Here is a 19,134-nt window from a genome sequence, read left to right on the forward strand (position 1 = left end):
GCAGTGGGAATTCGATATAAGAGTAGGCCTAGACCATATTTCCACTGCCCGGGCCATATTTTCCTTCATAGCACACTGTATGGCGTATGCCCGTCTTCATTAGCCCAGTCGGGGCCGAACAGTAGGACATTAAACCCCAATCATTTCATTTCATGAACGGAAATCGTCTTCAAGAATCGCATTGTGAGTTACTAGGGTTACGCTGTCTCTCGAACTACTTTCCTGCGCTCTTTTGGACAAGGTCCAAGGTCAACAAGGTGGGAAAGAGCGCCATATTAATATTAATACTTAAAACTTAGAAAATCCAAAATACGAGGTACCGGTATCTTACTTTATTTTATAAAAGATCAGACTTAAACAGGGGATAAAACCCATCCAAAGACTGGGCTTTAATAGTTAGAGAGACAGAGAGAAACTCGGACTCGGGACAGAGAGATGCCAGATGGCAGATGGGGATTAAGTCTAACTAAGATTAGCTAAACTAACTTAGTCTCTAAGTCTAATTCAATATCATCCACCAAAGTCTTACTCGTTGAAAACACGAATTATTTGTCAATTCAAATCAACATTGATGTTGTGATCTTACCGGGAAAAGGTAAGCTTCTGATAACCAATATTTAAAATAAAATAAATATTTTACCATTGCATTGGTACACGAATCGTGTACGGTGCCATAGTACGTTTGATTGTCATTTGTAACAAAGGACCGAGGCTAGACATATTCCACAACTGAATACTTATATCAAACGGTGACGCCATGAGAGCATGCGCAATAGACTGAAATAACCAGATACTAGAAATAGCGATTCGGTTGAGACTCATGCCATATTTCGCTGGAGATAACTGATTTGAAATTAGAGTCAAAACGGAAACAATTGAATGTAAATCAGTTTATTTATACAATCAGATTACATTATTATTTGTTGCGACCCATTTGGGTCAATTTCTAGGTCCCAAACATTAGCGATTTACTTGATTTAGCTCCTTTAAAGTCCACTCGTCTCGACCACTTGACACAATCCATTAAACTAGGCCTAAATCATTTCGGGACTAATAGGCCTATTGTTAAATTCACTTGACAGTCGACCCATGCACGCCGTGTTAGGCTCAATGACAGATTTTGTGAGATAGTGCTAAACAATATTCCTACTGCCATCAAGATCAAGCACTATTAGTATTTGGCCGTACTAGGTTTGAAGCCTACTTGTACTTGTAGCCTAAACTACTAAACTAGGCCTATGTTAACTATGTAGACCTACTGGTACTAATGCCATTTCTGATGATATGGATTTTGATGATATGAATTTTGAAGATATTAATATGATGATGAAACAAAATGAAATGAAATGCTGAAATGGGGTTTAACATCCTACTTTTCTGCTCTTTCTGGGCTAATGAAGAAGGCATACACTATCGTCTATCAATATGTTATGATGAGGCAAATTTTGGACAGAGTGACACTAATGTAGCCTACGTAAGCTTACTCTTTTTTGGAATTCTGTCTGTAGGGTTCTTTTAGTTCTATGTGCAGGACGCATTTTTCTTTCCATCCAAGCAACTAGGCACTGTTCCATGCAAAATTCAACCAGAAACATTATAGCCTGTTTTTGTGGTTTAACAAATTCCAATGGCAAAGCATATACTGATCTATAAAAGCATCTATAATGCGACTCTAGGCTGGGCCTTTCTATTCATGCTAATTAGCGAACTGAACAGCAAGTCATATGTATGTGTGCAGCATATGCAGGGGGGGGCGTACTTATTCTTTTTAGAACACCTGATAGCACTTTTTGTTCACATTACCTGGTACCGTACGGTAATATATAATTAATGTTTTTCTTTCGTATTGTCAAAGAATAATCTGAATCGACCTATAGAATTAAAAGTGTACTCATAATAAAGTTTCAGTCGATAACTAAACAGTCCTTTGCTTGCTTCGGGTGTTAAGAAACATTATTAAAATTTCATTTCATTTTACAGAGGATGTAGGCCTAGCTCAGAGTTCAGAATAGATCACACTTCCTCTCAACAATAACTGATAAATGAGTATATCAATCCAAATGGTTATGCCTATTGTAGCTATTGAACATTGTACTGTATCCCTGACCTCCCCTGCACGCGCTGTATCATAAAGTCTGTCATTGAGTCGAGTCAGTCGACAGGCGTGGTTTTGAATCCCCGGTTGTACGTGACAAGGAGTAGGGTTGCCTGTCCAACCTCGTGGGTTTTCTCCGGGTCCTCCGTTTTCCTCCCACTGCTAAAGACCCCTAAGCGCATGCGAATTATTGAAATAAAATTAAACCATTTGTTAGTCCCGAAATGACCTAGTTTGTGTCGAGTGGACGTTAAACCCCATTTCTCTCTCCCCTGACCTCCCGAATATGATGTAAATAAACCAATGCCAGTGGATGGTGTATCAGAATTCATGAATGGACAGATAGACTACTTTTTTTTATACGCCAAAACTGAAATGTGGGCATATTATTGTCCGGCCGTCTGTACATCCACAAGTCTATTAAAGTTAATATCCGATTGATAAACAGTTTTTAAGGTCATGAGACAAAGAAGCCTATAAATTTTCAGTGAAAGTTATGGTTCTTATTATCGTATTGACATTGAATTTATAGTGTTTAAGGTCATGATACATGATATAGGACTTTAAACCCCATTTCATTTCATTGCAGGTCATGAGACGAAGAAGTCTTAATTTTCAACGATTTCTGATAATTACTGCCAGAGTTACGGTCCTTGATCACATAATCAACAAGAGCATCGCTAATGCTGCAATATACGTCCACATTCCACCTTTGATTGATATGGTACTTTTTAAAATGAAGAGAATGAAATATGAAATGGCTGTATTATGTTCAGAGGCAAAGAAGACTAGGCATCAAGTTTGTTTTGCCAAATTTACAGACAAAATACTAACAATAAAGTGGGTGTGACACTGCCCCAGGAGGTCGGGGCAAGCATCAAAATAAATAGTTGCTGTCTTTATGGTATAAGGAATAAATATGCAAAGTTCCCAGAATTGCAGCCTGTAGACGATAAATACAAAAACTGGGCGTGGCTCTGCCCATGGGGGTTGGATATGGAAACAATATATATAGGTACCATCCTGTTATTGAAATGACAACATCAATAGTTGCCGTCCTTAGGGTATAAGGAATAAGTATACCAAGTTCCAAGATAATCCATTCAGAACTGTGGCCTTTGAGCGTTAAAGGCAAAATCTATAGTTGATGCCCTTAGGCTATAAGGAATACATATGCCAAGTACCAAGTTGATCCATTCAGAATTCCGGCCTGTAAACGATAAACATAAAAATTGGGCGTGGCTCTGCGCCTGGGGGTCGTGACATGCAGTTGTCGTCCTTAGGCTATAAGGAATACATATCCCAAGTTCAAAGACAATCCATTAAGAATCGTGGCCTGTAGGCAACTCACAGAGACACAAAGAAAAAATGGGTGTGGCTCTGCCCCTGGGAAAAGGGAAAAGGAATAGGTATGCAAAGTTTCAAAAGGAAATATTAAGAATCGTGACCTGTAGGCGATACAAAAGGCACACAAATTCTGGGCGTGGCTCTGTCCCAGGGGGTCTGGCATGCACCAAAAATAATAGAGGTCAGCCTTACGGTATAAGGAATAAGTATAAGAAAGTTTTCAAGATGATCGATTAAGCATTGCAGGCTGTAAGTGACATACAGACACACAAAAACAAAATGGGCGTGGCTCTGTCGCTGGGGGCTGGGCATTCACCACAAACAATAGGGATGTTCCTTAGGATAAAAGGAGTAAGTATGCAAAGTTTCAAGGTGATACATTAAGAAATGTGGTCTGTAGATGACAAACAATGAATACAAAAAATGGGGGTGGCACTGCCACTGGGGGTAGGGCATGCACCAAAAACAATAGGGATCATCGTTAGGGTATAAGAAATTCATATGAAATTTTTTCAAGACAATCGATTAAGAATTGTGGCCTGTAGGCGACACACAGACACACAAAGAAAATGGGCGTGGCTCTGCCCCTGGGGCTTGGGCATGCACCCCAAACGATAGGGATGTTCCTTAGGGTACAAAGAATGTGTATGCAAAGTTTCGAGATTATTAGTTAAGAAATGTGGCCTGTAGACGACAAACAAACAAATACTAGAAATGGGCGTGGCTCTGCCCCGGGGGGTCGGGCATGCACCAAAAACAATAGGGATCTTCCTTGGGGTATAAGGAATAAGTATACCAAGTTTGAAGAAAATCCATGAAGAATTGCGCCCTGTAGGCGAACCACAGACACACACACACACACACACACACACACACACACACACACACACACACACACACACATACATACATACACACACACACACACACAGACAGGGGCGACGGCATAATACGTTCACATTATGAATGTGGACGTATAAAAATGAAATGAATTGGAGTTTAACGTTCTATTGTTTTTCTCCTATACTGGGCCAATGTACAAGGGCATAGGCCATACAGTGTGCTTTGAGGGAAATTTTGCCCGGGCAGCGGCACTATGGCCTACTCTTATATCGAATTCCAACTGCCAAGGAATCTTTTACGTGCAAGCCAATGTATAAACAGGACCTCGGTTTTTCGTCTCATCTGAATGACTAGACAGTTGTCCTTGTCAGGCCTCCCCCTTCGTCCTGCACCACTGACAAGATGAAACCACGTCAGAATAAAGCCCATAATCAACCTTGTGATTATGAACAGATTGAAACGGAATTGCCATTTAATAATCTAATTTAAAAATGGATGTACAAGACTTTGTGTATATCGTAACAAACAGTAGCAATGAAAATAGAGACTACACTGAATGCAGTAATTTTACTGAAATTTTCAAATTATTCCTTGTTCAAAATCTTTAATTGTTTTTTTTCTTCAATAAGCTTACGGATTACAGTTTTTTTTGTGTTTACAACATTACTATAATCCTTTCATCCTACATCAGGACTACAGATATTTCTTGTGTTTTTTAAAATCGTGTAGTTCTTTACTAATAGTACATGTTTAATGTATGCTTGACAGGTCAGATTTTATTTGTTCCCATCTGCTGTAAGATGGCACCAGTAATGGTTACTCAACCCAAAATTTAGTTACATGTCTGTTTTGTCTGGTCCATAACACTATCATTGGGCATGATGGATTCTTCATATCGTAATACTCCTGTAATGTATTTATTTTAGATTTGTCAAAAGATGAGGTAAAAAAATTATCAATGGAGGAAAGCAATGCTTCAGGTTCGCACCTTCATCAGTCTCAATATTGAAAATTCTGTATGTTGCAAAGAATTAATCACTTAAACATACGTTATTCAAGAGCTCAATCTGCCTATTGCAGGTTTTTCTTTAGACCTGAAATTTTATATTATATAAACTATTAATTAGACATTTATTTACATGACAAGCATAAAATCAACTCTTGATACCATCGGATATCTCTGATATTAACTAGATTAGAACGGTTCAGCCATATTTTGATTTAATTTAGAAATGAAGGAGCGAGACTTAGCTTCGAACAACCAGTACGGTGGTTGCAATTATTGTACATGTCTTGTCAAACCTTCAAAGGCTAATATCTTTGCTTGCAATAGAGTAATTTGAACGAAATTTTCAATATATTCATTTTGCATTATCTATTTTCAAACTATTATAATAAGAACGGCCTGCTCTTTATCTATATCTTGCATAATGACAATAATGTATCTTTAATCTTTTCAATACACGTGGCCCCAGTAATTGGGTCATCACACAGGTCACAGCCTAGGTAACAATTTTCTGTGGGATCCAGTAACTGGGCCTATTCCAAGCCATGAATTAACTAGAATGCTTACAACCACATTCAATTAAACAAAGTAGGACCAAAAGTGAATAGGCCTAGCTGTAGTAGAATGATGATCACAAAGCTAGTCACCACAGTGACCAGTAAGGAATAGATTAAATGGGTATCAGTATCGCTGAGCAATTCACTGAGCAAAATAATACTTTTAAAATTATGTGTCTTAAAGATATATTATGGGAGATTTTAATAGAGAGTTGGCCATTCTTGCTGTAAAAGTCCAAAAATAGATGATGAAAGAGGACTATATTGAAAATTTCAGTCAAATTACTTTATTCTGAACAAAGTTATCACCATTGTAATTTTTGACTAGAAATAGGCGTCAACTCTTTCTTCGCCGTCTCCGAGAATGGCCGATCGTTTGATTGACAGGCGTTAACTCCACCTACATAATCTTGATTATCAAGTAACATTTTCAATGACTATGGTACCGTTAGCCTATTCGGTTTGAGATGGGGTTGCACAATTCAATTCGTATCACATTTATTTTTACTACAAATTAAAAATAAGACTTTTAATATATATATAAGAAGCGAAAGTTTGAAAAAGAATGGACCAAAACAATGAGGATAATTATAGCTGTATATATCGAACTTTCAATCACATTGACTGACATGCGGCATCGCTCAACAGCGGCCTAGCTTCGTACACTCTATCATTTAGCCTCGATCTTAAATTTCCGGGAGTATGACGTCAACTTAACGGTCTACAGAGTTGATTTTGTGCTTGTTGTGTAAATAAAGATCTAATTTATAATTTCTATGACATCTGAAGTCTAAATAAAGACTTGTAATAATCAGATTTAGCTCGTGCATAATGTATGTTAAAATATTTTTTAAGTTCTTTGAAATCCTATCGTCCTGTTTAGTTGAAATCCTGTCGTCCTGCTTTGAAATGCTAAATGATCACTTAATACCCTCAGTTCTCATATATTTGGTACCTTATCTTTTATCTTAATACACACCTTGGTTATTATTATCTTACTTACTTTTTCTTCAAAAATACTATTTGTTTTTTACAGGAGTCAAGGCTGGAAGGCAACTGAAGAAAATCAGTATTAACTAAAGATCACTAAACTTACCTAACAACACAACAAATACCAGAAGGGAAATCTTCAGCAAAAAACAGATACATTTGAATACAGTGTAACATCTAATTCTCTACACCCGTTAATAAATTATTACTATGATACACTCTGAGAAGAAGTCGAGCTACTTCAACTGGACAAATTAACTGATTACTAGAAATCTGAAGGAGCTGCTAATGCCTCAACATTGTCTCACAGTTTACAAACAGAACAGGTTTGTTTAATGCCTAAAGTGATAATATGCAAAAATATAAAACATGTTCGGAAAATTGTTCTTGCGGATGATTTCACAGAAAGCACTTTGTTTGACTATTATGAAAATGATGATGACGGAGATAATGATAAAGATATAGAATGTGTACATGTGTTGACTAATAGTTCATTTACCGAGTGTATTGATAAATAGTCTGTTTATCAATATATGGAGTGTATTGTTTATCAACATATTGAGTGTACTGTTTATCAACATATTGAGTGTAGGCTATTGATAAAGAATTGGGTGAAAAAACATATTTAGTGTACTGAAAAATAATTTTTTATCAACTTATCGATTGTATTGATAACTTTTGTTGATCACCATATTGACTGCATTAGATAAAGTGTTATAAACTTGTTGAGTGCATTGATACATATAGAGAATCTCTTATCAGTCTTTTTTAATATCAAAAAATATCAAAACAAGTTGATAAAGTAACAAAAAACAAGGCTCTGCCGAGTTTTTTTTTACTTTATCAACGAGTGTTGATATTTTTTGATATAAAAAAAGACTAGTAGGTGATTTTATTTATCACCCAATCCCTTCTTTTAAAATTATGTGTCTTAAAGATACATTATGGGAGATTTTAATAGAGAGTTGGCCATTCTTGCTGTAAAAGTCCAAAAATAGATGATGAAAGAGGACTATATTGAAAATTTCAGTCAAATTACTTTATTCTGAACAAAGTTATCACCATTGTAATTTTTGACTAGAAATAGGCGTCAACTCTCTCTTCGCCATCTCAGAGAATGGCCGATCGTTTGATTGACAGGCGTTAACTCCACCGACACAAGTTAATAAGGTAACAAAAAACAAGGCTCTGCCGAGTTTTTTTTACTTTATCAACGAGTGTTGATATTTTTTGATATAAAAAAAGACGAGTAGGTGATTTAATGTATCACCCAATCCCTTCTTACATCCACAAATAGATAAATATAATTCTTTGCTGTAGATTTCACTTTTACTGAACATTACGGCGTAGTGATACATCATTTTTGACAGCAATTCAACCATTGCAAAGTCTTTTATATTGACCCAGTGTTTCCATCAAGGTCAATTGAATAACAATAGTTCATTTTTAATAAAAAAAAAAGTTACGTTTAATAAGAAATGAACTGTTCTTTGAAAATAAAAAAAGTAGTTCCTTTTCTACTGACCAATCAAATTCATGTAAAGCGATATCTCCTTAGGAGATATCGCAGTAGATTATGAAATATATCACACAAGCGATATCTACTGTAGAATGTATTTGGATGATAAAATTTATTAAGTGTTAAGAAATGTTTGTTTATCAGCTTATAGACTGTATTGATATAGTATTACAAACTTTTATCAATATTACTGTAAATAATTTTATGTTTATTTTCTTAACTATAGTGTGAATAATATGTTCATTTTATCAACTATAGTGTATCAAGTGTATTGTTAAATTTTGTTGATCACAATATTGACTGTATTGATAAAGTGTTATAAACATATTGAGTGCATTGATACATAGTTTATTCAGTGTTATGAAGTGTTTATCAGCTTATTGACTGTATGTATAATTTTTTCATTTAATCAACTATAGTGTACATGGCGTATTGCTCATTAGTTAAAATAACTTATTGTTCATATGAACTATAGTGTGAATAATTTATTTCTCATTTTATTGATTATACTGTGAATAATGATTTGCTCATTTTATCAACTATAGTGAAAATAATTTATTTTGCTCATTTTAACAACTGTAGTGAAATTAATATATTGTTTATTTTATCAACTATAGTGTGATTGATTTATTGGCGATTTTATTTTGTTAACTATATTGTAGATAGTTTATTGTCATTTTATCAATTATGGTGTGAATAATTTGTTCATTTTATCAGCTATAATTTATTGATTGATTAATAAAAGGATGTCGATATTATATTTCTTGTTGTAATTCTTCATAAATTGAGAAAACTTGCTATTTTGAAGGAAAATAGATATGAAATTTCACATAAATTAAAATAATTGTAGCAGACAATTAATATTCAATGGCAATTTGATAAATGTCAGCACGATTTCAAAATCAGAGAGGCACTTTAATTAAATCATTCTAGAAAACGACTTACTAAATGGATCAAAGCATGACACATGACACATTGGTCAGAATAACACTGGCCACCTCAACGGCATATTCTTGTCCTGCCATCCGCAGTTGATAGCAATACCGACTCTTATCTGTGAAAAAAAACCGTTCTCCAGTCTGTCTCACCAGTTCTGGTGTTGTTGGGTAAACTGTAGACGTTCACGTCGATGGCGTGGGATGGGGATCGGTCCACGGTAAGGTCTACGGCAATGGATGTTCTCTCTGTTAAGACGTCGGCGCACTGTATCGGTACTAATGGGTCTTCCGTGTGTTCCCACTGTCTGACGTGCTGTCTCAGATGCCTGTGTGAAGGGATTCTACAATTGCTGTCGCAGAACATGGCAGTCTTTAGGCCTTGTAACCCGTGGTCTACCAGTTCGGGGGGCAATCATCCGTGGTGTTGGTGGCTCGAAAGCGTTGCTGAAGCCTGTAGATGGTCCGAACATTGACCTGGAAGTGATTGGCAACGGCTTGGGCAGTGTGGCGAGCGTCGAGTCTTCCAAGCGCCTGGTCCCTCTGAGCTGTCGTGAGTCGTGGCATGCTGCTGACGTTGTAGTGTGAATGATTCAACCAGGTATGGGGTGCATTTTATAGGACTGGTCCCGGTGAACAGCACGTGCAGCATGAGTTACTTGAAAATCATGGAGAACACATTACCATCTCAGAAGTCAGGTTGCGTTTTTGAGAATATTTCCTGGGTTCAATTCCGTGTTTGAGAAGGAGCCTTATTGCTCAGGTAAGGTTGGAGATGTGGTCACAAATAATAAAAACATTTGACATATTTTATGCAATGCGTCTATTCAGATTAACATACCAACCCGGCGTTTCGTTTGCTGCTTAGTATATGTCATGTACAGATTGATCGATATGGAAAATTTACACAAATTAAAATAATTGTAACAGACATTAATATTTAATGGAAAAGCCATTGTTAAACCATTATTAAAGAAATCCAACATGGATCCAGATATTCTGTCGAATTACCGTCCAGTCAGTAATCTATCTTACATTTCAAAACTGCTAGAAAAGTGTGTTCTAAATCAATTAAATGATCATATTTATTCCAATAACCTTCAAAATCCATTACAATCTGCTTACAAACAATACCACAGCACAGAACTGCTTTACTCAAAATCACCAACGATATCTACCGAGCTTTAGATCAACAGAAATGTGTTATCCTGGTACTCTTAGATCTTATATACATATAGATCGCTCAGCCGCATTTGATATGCTCGATACCGAAGATTTTCATGATGCATTATGGTGTGAAATTAGCTTGCGTGGTTCTGTCTTTAACTGGGCTAAGTCATATCTAACCAATCGCACCCAAGCTGTCAGAATTAGAGATTCAACATCCGATGTGAGGTACCGCAAGGTTCTGTACTCGGACCTGTACTTTTTATCATCTTCACAAAGTCTACCATTAAGATTGATGAAGGCTATGGGCTAAATATTCATGTGTTTGCAGACGACTCCCAACTTTATATTGAATTTGAGACAGACTCTCAACATTCCACGATACAAAATATAGAACTTTGTCCCACGGAAATTCTTGGTTGATGACAGAACATTTTTTGAAATTAAATCCAAATAAAACAGAAAATCTAGTCGTTGGAACTAACTAACAACTCTGAAAAATTGATCATACGCTAGTTAATTTTGATAAAGAAGTGATCACAGGATCCTATAACTCTCGAAATATTGGTGCTGTATTAGACTCGAACCAATCGTTGAACGATCACATACAAAGTATTTGCTCCACCACCTTCTATCATATACATCGAATTTGAAAGATCCAACGCTATCCCAATTATGAAAATAAAGGAGAACTCATTCACGCATACATCTCAACTAAACTAGGTTACCAAAATGGTTTACTATACGGCTTACCAGACTATCAGATTAACAAACTACGTCATGTTCAAAATTCAGCAGCTCGGTGCCTCACTAAAACTAGAAATAGCAACACATCTCCACGGTATTGCAATCTCTACATTGGTTCCCAATTCAGCAAAGAATTAAGTTCAATTTACTCCTCTTTATCTGCAAAGCGTTAAACGGCCAAGCTCCATCTCATATAAAAAGTCTTGTAGAACCCTATACCACCAGCAGAAATCTTCGTTCTTAGAAAAAACATATTCTAAAATCTCCAGCTATTAACTTACAACTTGGAAAACGTACCCTTTCTTATACTAGCCCTTTTCTTTGGAATGACTACCACAGTCAATGAAACAATTACCCTCTGTGGGCCATTTTAAATCTCAACTCAAAACATTCTTGTTTCAAAACCCTGATCTGTAAATAATCAGTGAATATAACCAACAGCGCCTTAGAAACTGTTTTTGTTCTGTATTAACGCGCTTTACAAATAAACGATATCATTATTATTATTATCAGGATTACTATGGCCGACATTAATATAGTAATATGTCAAGTACAGATGGATCGGTATGGAAAATTCACACAAATTTGGGGAATAACAGATCGATCGGTATGGAAAACTTACACCAAGCAAGATAACTGTAGCAGCCAGTTAATATATTATGGCAATTATATTATCCCCACACACCTTACGCGTTTAACATGGCAATTTTGTAATCGGCACACACCCTAAATGCGTATTACATGCATTTGTGCACGGTATTTTAGGGTTACGACGGCCGACTCTCGAATTGTGTAAGTATAGATATACCATTTTGTGAAATTCACACACATTCACGCCAAAGAACATGATAAATCCGTCATATAATTATGCATTTATACGTTTGTGGGTGAGGAGACGTAATCCTCCCAACGAGCCACGGTGTAAGACGCTGGTTCATTAATCAGGGTATCCGATCTAGGTGCTGGCCGAGGAAGTTTCTTGGGATTTCCAATCGCGGTTTCCACTTGTCAGTGATGCAGACAGTGTCTAGCCGTACACGTTGGTAATCAAGTAAAAGAACCCTTGATTGACAGTTGAGTAGTTGAATAAGAGTAGGCCGTGTGATTTGATATCCGGATAAAATTTCCCACATAGCACAATGCATGTCGTATGCTCGTCTTCAGTATCACCTGCAGTTGGTGCAGAAAAGTAGGACGTAAAACCGCATTTCATTTTGTAATCCTCCCAACGCATATTCCGTAACCTTTTTGTGCGATCGATGTTACCGGTAGTTATGTGTATCTCAGTCAGTCAATATGGAGAACCCGACGAAAACCCACTAGGCTACTGGTTGGGTAGAGATGGTTCCACTACTGATGTCTTCCGCCTTACTCCAGCCACAGTCCCACATAACAATATGATGTTAATTTTACGTTACATTTACGTAAAAATGGTCAGTCAGTTTACCATCATTTTGCTCATCTTTTTAACGATAATTTTACGTCAGGAAATGACGTTAATCTAACGTAAACTTTACGTCATTTTTACGTTATATTTACGTCATTTTCTGACGTAAATCTAACGTAAACTTTACGTCATTTTCTGACGTAAATCTAACGTAAAATTTGCGTAAAGTTTACGTCATTTTCGTTAGATTTACGTCAGAAAATGACGTAAACTTTACGTTAGATTTACGTCAGAAAATGATGTAAATATAAGGTAAAAATGACGTAAACTTTACGCTAGATTAACGTCATTTCCTGACGTTAAATTGTCGTTAAAAGGATGAGCAAAATGATGGATATCTAACCGATCATTATACCGTAAATCTAACATTAAATTAACATCATTTACGGATGCAATTCTAAAGTCAAATTTTGATGAGCATTAAAATCTTCAAAATTATTCATTATTTGCGGCAGTAAATGGGAAGTACATTCAACCAATAATCAAATTTTCCTGACCCGTGGGTGAGGCTAAAAGTTGAGTGGTCCAACGTGTGCGCTTTAGATCATAAGGTCTGTCATTGAGTCAAGTGGTTTGTTTCCACACCCAACTTGAACATGGGTTTTCTCTGGGTCCTCCTACTACTAAAGATTCCTGGTGCGGATGAATTATTCAACTTGAATTGAATCCCTTAGTCCCAAAGGACAGTTTATGTCTATTGGATGTTTTACCCCATTGCTCTCTATCTACCCATAACCAGTCAGAATTCTAAATGTATTGCACAGAAATGTTAAAAATCTAGCAGAATTATATGACAAAATATACTACAAGTATGTATACATATACTTTATTTAAAAGACAAAAATATAATGTTATAAAATACAAAATACACATTTAAATATTAACAGTTTTTATCCACAGCTGTTTGAGAAATGAAGACGGGCATATGCCACACAGTGTGCAGAGCTATGGCGTACTCTTATATAAAATTCCAACTGCCAAGGGATCTTTCACACACACACACACACACTTGAGTTTACACTGTACCTTGATTTTTTGTCCCTTCCGTATGACTAGTCAGCCATCCATGTCAGGTCCTCTGTCCGGCATCACTGACACGGGAAAATGTTCAAGAAAAAGGTCTACATTAGCGCTATGAAAGTGTTGATATGCATATAAGAAAGAAAAAACTGGGATATTGACCAAATTGGGCCAAAACCTATAGCCTCTATCTTATTTGCTCAAGGTATTGATGGAATAGAAGTTAACTTTGGAATGAGTGAAATGAAATGGGTTTAATGTCCTATTCCGACAGGGCTAATGACATGGAAATATGCTATACAGTGTCCTATTATGGAATTTTATCCAGACAGCGGCGCTAAAGCCTACTCTTATATCGAATTCAAACTGCCAAGGGATCTTTCACGTGCACACCAATGTGTGCACAGGACCTCGATCATTCGTACCATCCAAACGACTAGACTAGGGAGAATTAACCAAGGAAAGCAAAGTCCTGAAAAGCTGTATATTGATAATGCTTGTCCTCTCACAATCGGAATGATTCACATTTCACACCCAGTGTACGGACAAACAGGGCCAAAATTGATATGTGGGTGTATAAACAAAGATATATACTACACCAATATTACATGTGTTGCAGAATTGGTTTAACACATTTCAAATATAATTGTAACACGGATATTTGCAATGGTTGATCCATGACAAAAGATTTGAAATATTTTGAAGAGACGCAAAAGGTTACGCCATACAGTGTGCTATGAGGGAAATTTTGCCCGGGCAGCAGCGCTATGGCCTACTCTTGTATCGAATTCCAACTGCCAGGGGATCTTTTATGTGCACGCCAATGTGTACACTGGACCTTGTTTTGTTTTTTTGTCCCATCCAAATGACTAGACAGCTGTCTTTGTCAGGCCCTCCGTCCTGCATCACTGACAATGGGAAACCACACCGGAAAATCAGGATGAACTTTCTCGGCCAATGCAGGGATCGAACACCCGACCTCAAGGCTAGCGAGTCAGCGTCTTACCCACTTAGCCACATGATCCCCCCTTGGCCTCTGTACATGTAGAGATGAATTTTGAGCTACCTTTATATATATATTTCTATTTTTAAAACCCGCGACAAGTATATTCATATCAAGGATGTAACCCTCTATCAGTTAACCCGTCACGGATTGGTTGCATTGGTGAACCGGTTAAAAATATTCGTTTCATATCATACCTGACCTTCAAATCCAGGAATTGTAGCCACAACGGGGATCACGTTGGTTAAGTCGGTAAGACACTGGCTATCTAGTCTGGAGGTCGGGTGTTCGATCCCTGCATTGGCCGAGAAAGTTACTCCAGATTTTCGGGCGTGGTTCTCCCTTGTCAGTGATGCAGGACAGAGGGCTAGACAAGACAGCTGTCTAGTCATTAAAATGGGACAAAAAAATGAGGTCCCATGTACACATTGGCGTACACGTACAAGAGCCCTTGAAGTTAGAATTCGATATAAGAGAAGGCCGTAGTGCCACTGTCCGGGCAAAATTTCCCACATAGCACACTGTATGGCGTATGCCCATCTTCATAAGCCCAGTTCAGAGCAAAACAGTAGGACGTTAAACTTTCATTTCACTAGCCACAGCTCTGTTTTCTTTCAACAAAGGGGGGTGGGGGGGTGGTGGATGGCTGAATGGTTAGCGTGCGCGCGCTGTATCATAAAGTCTGTCATTGAGTCGAATGGCGTGGTTTCGAAACCCCGGTTGTACGTGGCAAGGAGTAGGGTCGCCTGTCCAACCTCGTGGGTTTTCTCCGGGTCCTTCGGTTTCCTCCCACTGCTAAAGACCCCTACGCGCAAGCGAATTATGTAAATAAAAAATTAAACCATATGTTAGTCCCGAAATGACCTAGTTTGTGTCGAGTGGACGGTAAACCCCATTTCTCTCTCTCTCTCTTTCACCAAAGGGGGGGATCAAGTGGCTAAGTGGGTAAGACGCTGGTTCGCTAGCCTGGAGATCGGGTGTTCGATCCCTGTATTGGCCGAGAAAGTTCATCCTGATTTTCCGGCGTGGTTTCCCTTGTCAGTGATGCAGGACGGAGGAACTGACAGACGGACAGCTGTCTAGTCGTTATGGGACGAAAAACCGAGGTCCCGTGTAGACATTGGCATGCACGTAAAAGATCCCTTGGCAGTTGGAATTCGATATAAGAGTAGGCCGTAGCCCTGCTGCCCAGGCAAAATTTCCCTCATAGTACACTGTATGGCATATGCTCGTCTTCATTAGCCCAGGTTAGGAGTAGGACGTTAAACCCCATTTCATTTCATTTCATTTCTTTCACCAAAGACCACATAAATACTTCATTTAGCACTTGTCATTTGAAACAGTTATAGCCTATGTCTTGTCTGGAAGAGGGGGCATCATCACATTACCATACAGGGTATAAGTCGATGTTGAGTATAAGTCAAATTGCCAAATTTTACATTTTTCCAACCTACTTCCATAATTAAGTAGAGGCGGTATATAAGACTAATGTTCTTCAACTCCATGAGTTTCGGGACTGTTATCCTAGTCTAATACCGTGCCGGTGTACGCCGAAGAAAAGTTGGGCCATATAAGTAATGAGGGTCTGGGACAGTTGTCAATAACACTTGCATTTATAAACAAACATGAATCGTGATGACGAATTAGGATTCAATAAAAAAAACAACATAGATATGGCCCATGAAGAGAGAAATTTTACAATAAAAAAAATTAAGAGTGTTGGATATTGAACTGACAATGCAATCAAATGGATTTTCGGAAATGGCATTCTTATATAAATTTCATGGGCGTCAACATCTTGTTTTAGGACTAGTTACCTCCCTTAGACTTTGTTTATGATAATGTAAAAGACCGGATAATCTAGCCTATGACCGATTATTCTCAAATGTTGACAACGCAACCACACTAATATTCGTAGAATATAGAATATTTTTTTCTAGATGATAGAGACTAATAATATGCCAACATTGAAATGTGTGCATAAATATGGTATATACTTAACTACACCAATATTATACCTATGTCATAGAATTTGTTACACACATTACAAATATAATCTTAATAGAGATCTTTGCTATGGTTGATCTATCAATAAAAATTGGAAGATTTGTAAGGAACGCAAAAGTTTATTGTTTACTGGCTGCAGCAGGGAGCAATAACAGGAACACAGATGATTTTCAACTCACTGATACAACTCAGTTTAGACTTTAAGCCAAAGAGCTGTTATATAATACTGTGACAGGATATCTGCTCTAAACTAACTAGTCATCAAAGAATTGACTGTCAAAAGTTCAGACAGAAAGTATTTTAGGCCTACAATGCTTGTAAAGCTTTGGCCTACATTCTGATGATATTTGTGCTACCATAGATACATATATATTTATATCATTACATTATGTGACAAGTAGTAGTGTTTGGCAAGTAGTAGTGTTGTCTAACTTTCATTATAAAGCCCATATAAATCTTTTTAGAACTTCTTTGTCATTACTGCCACCAAGGGTGCTCAAATATACATGTAGGATCTGTAAAAAAAAATAATAAATAAAAAGCAACTTTATACTCCCAAAAAAAAACGTAATTGGGTTAAACGGCCTACTGTTCAGCTCCAACTGGGCTGACAGCCAACCTACTGTGGATCTGTAATGAAATGGGGTTCAACATCATACTGTGCTGCTCAAACAGGGCTAAAGAAGTTGGACAAATGCTTGAAAGTGTGCTGTGATGGAAATTTTGACTGGCCGTGTGTACAAAAGAGCTTGGTTGTTTGTCCTATCCGAACAACTGTACATTAGCCCTTACCAGCCCCTCTGTCTTGCACCAGTTAAAAGAGGAACCATGCCAGAAAATCCTGATGAACTTTCTTGGCCACCACAAGAAAAAATAAGCTGGGGAGTAGGACTGAAACCTTTATGTACAAGTATGTACGGGCAAACTTGTTATTTAATGTTATATCATTTAAATAGGCCTATGTATATAAGCTTAAAGTCTTGATTATCCATTTTTCAATTAAATTAAATCATTAACATTAACCGCCAGTGTTTGAATATGTGAACATCTCGAGCACCCGATGGCATTGAGACTTGATTATAGACTTAGCAAGTTAATACATTAAAATGTCTTATAAAAAAATTTAACATTTACAGTCTCAAGAAATACCTACTTAACCTACGTACAATATATAGATTTAGCTCTTGCATTATGCATTATTAAATTTGCAAAAAAACCCAACCTGAAACACCCATAAAAATGTTTAGAAAATACTACATGTACTTATATTATAATTAGCACAGCCTGAATTTTAACAGTCTACATCATTAATAAATTCGTTATGTGTTTGATAATTTTTTAATCCAGATTTTTTAAAAACAATTTTGGAACCAGTATTACTTTCGATAACTTAAAGCAATGTTGATTTTGTTTATGAATAGTATGGTTTACGGACAATGTAACTGCATCGTGTTAAAAACAAATACTGACTGTCTGATATACAAAGTTGCGTGCAAACTTTTTCCACGGCCAGATTATTTTTTTATCAACATTAGATCTATCGGTATACTGTCAACGGAAGTTCGCATAAAAAGTGCACTTACCTTCAACTTTACTTTGCTGAATCCAAAATCGTCTGTGTATGTGTGGAATAGCTTTATTTAACTTTAAATCACGGCATCATTTCTTCTTTGGGAAAAATAATCACCTATGCCGCCATTTTAAATCCCAGAATTCCGTACGTTCCGGTCAAACGAACAAACAAAAAATATTTAATAAATAATAAAAGCAATTTAGATAAATAACAACAATAACCGTAACCTATAAAAAAAATATTGTAATGTGAATAGAAATAATATGATATAAACCGATTTAAACACAATCATCAACCGTGAACAGATCGTGACCTTGACCTTGCCCGAGACGATAAAAATATATTTGTACATCTATCTCTTAAAATGGCGACTGTTCGTTTGAAAGGCCTGTAATATTTCTGATAATGAATCTATTCATATAATTTGTTTGTATACGCTCTACTATATTTTATATGAGGTTACATAATTACGTCATATTAAAAGAATAATCAAATCGGGGAATTTTAATTTTCAGAGATAGGTCTTTTATCGAGAGACGATAAATATATATGGTCGTCCGCTTGCCAGCCTATCTTTTATAGTCCCATTGGTGCAGAAAAGTAGGAAAATTAAATAAAATTAAATGAGATTAAACATCCTACTGTTTTGCTCTGAGTGAGCTAATGAAGACAGGCATACACTATATACAGTGTACTATGACGGAAACTTTGCACGGATAGCGGCACTATGGCCTACTCTGATATTGAATTACAACTGTCGGAGTGTCTTTTACGTGCATGCCAATATGTACATGAGGACTTGATTTTTTGTATGACCCAAACACCTATACCTTATCCCTTGCCAGATCCTCCGCCCTGCCACAGTCCATAGAAAATTT

At 36.9% G+C, this 19,134-nt stretch overlaps 2 long non-coding RNA genes across 2 annotated transcripts; one reads left to right on the plus strand and one right to left on the minus strand.

Annotated features, from left to right (window-relative positions):
- The first annotated feature begins 326 nt into the window (after positions 1-326).
- LOC126815633 (uncharacterized) lies at positions 327-9,115 on the plus strand. Its single transcript, XR_007678006.1, has 2 exons — positions 327-595; positions 6,885-9,115. It is a non-coding gene; the product is annotated as an uncharacterized LOC126815633 (long non-coding RNA).
- A 4,348-nt stretch (positions 9,116-13,463) lies between these two features.
- Positions 13,464-18,792, minus strand: LOC126815750 (uncharacterized). Its single transcript, XR_007678047.2, has 2 exons — positions 18,267-18,792; positions 13,464-17,198 (listed from the first exon to the last, which is right to left on the minus strand). It is a non-coding gene; the product is annotated as an uncharacterized LOC126815750 (long non-coding RNA).
- Positions 18,793-19,134: the final 342 nt, after the last annotated feature.

This window comes from Patella vulgata, chromosome 3, assembly GCF_932274485.2.
Source record: "Patella vulgata chromosome 3, xgPatVulg1.2, whole genome shotgun sequence".
In the NCBI taxonomy this organism is placed as follows: Eukaryota; Metazoa; Mollusca; class Gastropoda; family Patellidae; genus Patella; species Patella vulgata.